The sequence below is a fragment of the Neoarius graeffei genome, chromosome 20 (assembly GCF_027579695.1).
Source record: "Neoarius graeffei isolate fNeoGra1 chromosome 20, fNeoGra1.pri, whole genome shotgun sequence".
In the NCBI taxonomy this organism is placed as follows: Eukaryota; Metazoa; Chordata; class Actinopteri; order Siluriformes; family Ariidae; genus Neoarius; species Neoarius graeffei.
The window spans coordinates 32,162,435-32,169,608 of NC_083588.1; the positions used below are offsets into that span (position 1 = coordinate 32,162,435).

Sequence of the window (7,174 nt, forward strand, 5' to 3'; positions counted from 1 at the left end):
TCATCTCAACAAATATGGTCTTGATACGTCAAAGCGTTTCAGAGATATGAGCCAAAATACGTTTTTGCTAATTGTGATGCCCCCTAGTGGCCAAATGACACCATATTTGATGAGGGTAGTTTGGATGGTGTCCAAAGTCATGCCATTGAATATGGTCTTGATACGTCAAAGCATTTCCGTGATATGAGCTCACTTCCTGTTTGCTGGCTTTGCCATCGATTTTGATTGGCTGCCACGGGCGAACACTTCAATGTATGAGAGCGAAACGAATATCATTCATTAGGCATGGACTGGAGATCATGTGTGCAAAATTTCGTGATGATCGGACAAAACATGCAGCCAGGGTCACTCTACCATCACTTTGGACAAAATTCAAAATGGCGGAAAACCTAATTCGGCGCAGAATGACTTCATAGGGTGCCTTGGAATCGTCTAGCTCCAAGGATTCCAATGGCACCAGACTTATGAAAATTGGACATACAGATCAAAAGTTACGTGCATGAACGCATGTAAGACTGTGATCAGTTGGTGGCGCTAGAGTGTGAGACGTACCAACATGAAACTTGATTAAATCAATCAGGGTCCACTCCTCTATCAGTGTACCATGTTTCATGACTTTACACCTTACGGTTTGGCCTACAGAAGGAAAAATCTGTTTTTTTGCGTCGCGAGCCCATTCATTTCAATGGGGAAAAAATTCATCCTTTAAAAAAATCCGGGATCCAGAAGGTGATCCGGATCACCGCCAAAATTTAATAGATTGTTATTTGTGCCCAGTCACACCTCTGGAAAAAATTTCAGAGCAATCCGTTCATTACTTTTTCCGTAATGTTGCTAAAGGACAAACAAACAAACAAACCAACGCTACTGAAAACATAACCTCCTTGGCGGAGGTAACAAACAAACCAATGCAACCGAAAACATAACCTCCTTGGCGGAGGTAACAATGCTTCCAGTTTGCTCAAAGAAAGGTAATTCCAGGGGGGTTGCTAGCAACACTGCTGTCCAGCTCTGCAAATGTGATGAGATAAACAGAGTCAAAACTCTGTCTCATCCATCCTCTGGTCTTGTGCTGCTCTTGTCGTCTGTGCATCTCTGAGGAGTTCTTCCATACACTGAAAAAAATGATACTTTGGACTAACTTAAAAAATTGCTGTAATTTGTTACAGCTAATTTTTTTAGTTTTTTACAAATTAAATTAATGATTTAGTTGAAAGCACAATTTTCAATTTAATGTAAATTAAATATATTTATTTTGTCAAAGTAAAAAAATACTTTCACTCAACTTAAAAAGATCACTTATTATAAAGACCACACAGATTGTTTTTACTTTGATGTAACTCATTTTTTCAATTTGGATAAACTTAATTATAACAGTTACATACAAGTGCATTTTTTACTTTGGAATAAACTAATTAAATTGCTGTAATTTTGTTACAGTCAATTTCATTAATTTAATTCAAACTAAATTACTGATTCAGTATAAACTATAATTTTTAATTAGATCTTAACCAGTATTTTCTCTTTGGTCCCAAATAAAAACATTTCTTAATGTGATCAAATATAATATACATGTACAACTTACATTTTACCATGCAGAAATGCTTATTTTGCAATCAATTTAAGGTAGAATTTTCACTAAATATAAAATTGAAAACACATTTAGTTAACTTCAAATATATATTTAACAATGAAAGACAGAATCATTCTCTTCAAGCGACCTTGTTTATTGTGATGTCAAAAAATATGCACCACCTTTAAACTCGAACATCTTGCCGCCAATAAAGCAGCCATGTATGTTTCACACATTTAAAAAACAAAAAAAACAATCAAATCAAATACAATGTGGTCTTGCGCAAACCTTGTGCAACCTTTTTGTAAAATGTACCACATACATCTTGGCTCACAAACCTTTGTTATTTTTGTACTAATAAAATGAACAGATCAAAATGAACCAGAAAAAAAACATCACAGTTTAACTGCTGAGCGCACATGAGATGAGCAAAGTGCTAATAACCTCAGCATCCTCCTTTTGATTGCAAACTTAACAATGTTGACATTCAGTGCAATGACATTTGGACAACAGAGAAATCTGAATAAAACTTTTAGAAACATAACAACAACATGGTATATGTCTCTGACCATCCAATATTTAGAGCTTGACACTCAGACTGCACACTCTGCGTGTCATTTTCTTTGGTTCTATCTCCATGAATATTTTCTGCAGTGCATCAAAAGTATGTTTTAACTCACTTGGATAACGCAAGTTCAGCGCATAGATGAGGCCAAACAACATGGCACATCCATGTGCAAGCGATGGCAACTCACAGAGCACTCTCACACCTTCAATAATGACTCCAATATCACGTGGGGGCTGAAGAGGATCCTCCTCCTCTCTGATGACAAAAACTGCCATGGTACATCTCGCAAGCTCTTGTTCTGCTTCCTCCTCCTGACTGACCTGATACAAGACAAGCAATTAATTAAAAGTCATGCAGATGAAAGCAGTGCCTAATATACCAACATAAAAATATCTACAAACAATCCTGCCAATTAAATCTGTGGCATAGCAAACATGTGACGGCCATAAGAAATGCACCATCTGCTATGACAAAAAATATTACTAGCAATAGTATACAGTGGCTACATACCCTTTTGTTTATTTTCTCAATTTTCTTGCATTGTAGATTCAATACAAAATGGGTCAATTTTTTTCTTTTTCTCATCTATATCATATTAAAGCAGAAACAGCTTTTGGAACCTCAGGCCATTTATGGTTTAAAATTTAAGTTTAGTTTTAAGGTGAGATATTCAGAAAAACATTTTCAACAACTTGATCAGTTTTGAACTACTTACCAGATATTCTTTGAAGAGTTTGTCGACGTTTTCCCCAAGGTAGACAATAAGGCCCTTCAGTAGACACTCTCGTTTCAGATTCACCTCAAGGCTCTAAGGGTAAGAACATGCAAACACTTGCAATATTAATTAATGCAAAATTAAACAGTCCACTTTTCAACCTGACTGTGTCCTTGGGCAAGGCACTCAACCCCAAACTGCCCAAAGAGCTAGTAACAGTAGGAGCAATAACTGTACTGTACTGTTGCTGGTGTCCTGTGGACTGTCCCGGGACACCTGAGCACTGTCGCATGCCACAGGCACCGCCAAAACTACGTAATCCTACATGTTGCCCCTTTAAAACAGTGGGTGTACTAGGACAGTACCAGTACCGTATTGGTGTCTCGGGACACCACCTGAGTGTCCCGGGACAGTGCTCAGGTGTCCCGGGACAGCGTTCAGGTGTCCCGGGACAGTGCTCGGGTGTCCCGGGACAGTGCCTGAGTGTCCCAGGACAGTGCCTGACACCCACGCACTGTCCCGGGACACCCAAGCACTGGCCCGGGACACTTAGGCACGGTCCCGGGACACCCAGGCACTGTCCCAGGACACTCAGGCACTGTCCCGGGACACCCGAGCACTGTGCTCGGGTGTCCCAAGACAGCGCCTCAGTGTCCCGGGACAGCGCCTGAGTGTCATGGGACAGTGCCTGAGTATCCCGGGACAGTGCCTGAGTGTCCCGGGACAGTGCGCGGGTGTCCCGGGACAGCGCCTATGTGTCCCGGGACAGTGCTCGGGTGTCCCGGGACAGTCCACAGGACACTAGCAACAGTACAGTATAGTTATTGCTCCCACTGCTTCTCGCATGTGAATGAATGTGAATGGATGAATGTGACGAGTAATGTAAGGCGCTTTGAGCGGACGGAAAACCAGAGAATTTTTGTGCACATCTTTCTCACAATCATACAATTACAAGTGTTGAAGAAATGGCAATTGTTGCTTCCGTTTCTTTATGAAGCACAGTTGTAAGGTACAGTTTGAAGTGGGCAATACATACCTGATCAAGAACTCTCAGTATGTTTCGAGTCTTCTCTTTGACAGCTCCTCCCTTGTTCCGAATGATCTTGATTACCTTGCTGTGCTGCTTGTCCAGAGAAGCCAGGAATCGCGGTGTGAGGGGAACAGTTGTAATCCTTGAGAATTCAGCATTGATCTGCCAAAAAAAAAAAGACAACAGAACAAGACTTGTGATTGCGTGACTGTTAAGTGAGATCTTCTAACATCACTTTGACTTGGCTCCATATATTTGCAGATTTCTTGGCATAGGCCAAATTATCACTAAGGCTACTTTACAGCTCAGAAGTGAAATTTTGTTATTGATTTAAGAGGTAGGGTATACACATAAATAATTAGGTTGTTTTATACCAATTTCCACCCTTCCTGACCAAGGATGACAAACACTTTATAATTTTTTGTTTTGCAAAATTATCTTATAAGATTATCTTGTAGTTTAAATCGTGTTGATTGAATGGGTCCCTATAATCTGCTCCAAAAAGGGTCAAGTCAACAATCATAAATATAAAATTCAGTTGTCATTACAATCACACATCTTTATGTGTATGGGGAAAGCAGAGGACATGATTTTGTGAATTGTGACATGGAATGCAATTGAGCCAATCAAAAAGCAAGCCAACTAAGAAACAAGGAAGTAATTGTTTCAACAAATAAATAAATCTTCAGATTAAGAAAATCCTTATGCATGTACTACCCTTTACTTACTTCATCCATCGCAAACAATGCAGGCCATCTCTCTTTTAACTCCTCCATTCCAGTTTCCTTTCCCACAATTTCCTGTCTTCGCAGCGAAAATGTCTTGTCCATTTTGTCCCTTACCACTGCACGATTGTTTCGCTTCTTCACTTCACTTAAAAGTGACAATCTCTCCTCTTCCAACTTGTCAAGGGTTTCTCCAGCTGGAATGTCGGGTATGTGGTTGGCCTCTCCTCTCCTAGGACGCTTTATGTTTTTGGCTGGCATCGCATCTTCTGGAGCTTTGGATTTCAATGAATTTGCAAGCAATTCAGAACACCCGTTTTGCTTCAACCAATAGGACCAATAGGGAGCGAACTGATGTGATGACGTGTTGTCACGTGGTATGGTCACCTCTGGTTTAAAGTGAAAATTATATTTTAGTTTAAGTACTTTTTTTAATTTGTTCCAATCGACGTGTAATTTGCTTCCAGATAAACTAAAAAAAATCAGTTCATACCAGAAACCAGAATTTTCATTTAAATCAATTCAAAAAAATACATCACATTAATTACACAGTCGTTTAACTTTTTTCAGTGTAGCTGATTGGCCATTTACTCTGGCTAAAGCTGCTTTCACTTCACCAATTGCCAGCATCTTTCCCACTGTCTTTTTTTCAAAGTCCACTTGTTGGCTCCTTCATGGATGCTGGGCAGGGATCCCAGAAGGACCTCAAGGTCTTGGGTTTGCCATGGAATGTACTGCGTCTGTCTTCCTTTCAATAGAATTGGAAACTGTCCAGAATCATGAGTAATAAACTTTTTAGCTGCTTTCAGTGTATGTCTCTCTCTTAACTTTCTTTTCACAGGCCGTTCTTGTTCAAAATCTAACCAATATTCAACTGGCTGTCTTTGTAACTCTTCTGTCTCTATTTCTTCCTCCCTTCCAGATTCTTCTTCAGTATGTATTTTAATAAAGTTTATTGACTCCTGTACATCCAGGGCTCTCAAGTCTCACGCACTGAGCGTGACAGTCACGCTTTTCGGTCTTTTGTCACGCACTCCCGCCACACATTGTATTTCTCATGCTGAAAAAAAAAGATAATATAAATGTCTCTGGCGCGCCGCTATCGCTATGGAAACGGCAGGAAACAAGCGCGTCTCCCATGAGTTGAGCCTGCCACTTACCAGCCAATCAAAAAAAGGAAAAGGGCGGGGCTACACAATAGCCAATCAGAAGCACTATTGTATCTGGGTCGATAACGCAACAACCAATGAAAAAAGCATTGTTATCCCGTGAATTGTTCACGTGATTCTGCTACAACCATCTTCTGAAAGTTTTGTTCAGTGGACACCATGAGGATGAGCTCTGAGCAGCACAGAGACCAGAGGAAGGCATATCCTGTTTTAATGTTACAACAAATTCACAACTTGCCTGCTGTGAGAGAATGTTGCCCAGATAATTAGCATGGACATGGTAAGGTTTTACAGGAGCTGAGCTGTATTGCACCTGTTTAAATGATCCCCTGGCGAGCAGCTCCACTTGTTCACAGGCAATAACAGACACTGGTCAGTAATAATAACAGCGACACTAACGTGTGTTTAAAGCAGCATGTGAATACCAGTGAGAGTGAAGATTTTTTTTTTAATTTGTCAGCAGTTATGAAAGACCCGTTTGTGAAAGATTAAGTTTTTATTGTTCATAATACAGAAACTGTGTGACTCCAGGGGAAGATATAGGGAAGAGGAAAGTCCAACTATTACAGATTACAGGACCCAACATCCTTTGACGTTGAGGAGTTTTGGGGAAGAATGTCCTCAAAAAAGAACAAAGTAAGAAATTTTTTGCACACAACATGACTTGCTCATTATTAAGATAAAAGGAAAACATTTAAGTAATAGAGGCCCTTGGTTCCTTTTTCAAAGGTGACTGGCTTGAACCAATTTGGGAGGTTATCAAAGATAACAACCTTGGTTTTGGTGCTTCCTCATTCAAGTGCTGATGCCGAGAGGGTATTTTCAATGGTCAGTCTGAACAAAACCTCAACCCGAATCAGCTTGTCTCTGGACGGGACATTGGCCTCTATCATGACCCTGAAAATGGCTGGACTTGAGCCGAACTGTTTTAAGTGGGAGCCAACAACACAAATGATGAAGGACTCCAAAAAGGCAACAAACACTTACAAGAAACAACACCAGTCATAATCTCTCTCTGCTCTCTCACACGCACACATACACTTATTTCAATACACGGAAATTGAATAAAGACTTTGTATTTGGTTGAATTGTCAGTGCCGTGTGTTATCCTTTCTTCTGCAAGTCTGAGCAGTTATTAATAACAGCAACACTAATAATAATAATATTATTAATGAAAGACCCCCATTCCTGCGATCCGTCCAACCGGCCCCCCCAATGGGGGGGGGGGGGGGGGGCGGGGGGGGGCGATGTCACTCTTGCCTGCATTCAAAACTTGAGAGCCCTGTGTACATGTCCTAAAGCTTTATCAGTAGTTACTAAATGTCTTGCTTCCCTCTCTTCCAACTCCTTCATTAATCACTTGTCTCTAGTTTTCATTCTCTTTTCTGCACCTC

General features: G+C 40.5%; 1 long non-coding RNA gene across 1 annotated transcript; it reads right to left on the reverse strand.

The window, feature by feature from the left end:
- Positions 1-2,207: 2,207 nt before the first annotated feature.
- LOC132869240 (uncharacterized) lies at positions 2,208-3,944 on the reverse strand. The gene is made up of 3 exons (XR_009650926.1): positions 3,893-3,944; positions 2,857-2,949; positions 2,208-2,461 (listed from the first exon to the last, which is right to left on the reverse strand). It is a non-coding gene; the product is annotated as an uncharacterized LOC132869240 (long non-coding RNA).
- Positions 3,945-7,174: the final 3,230 nt, after the last annotated feature.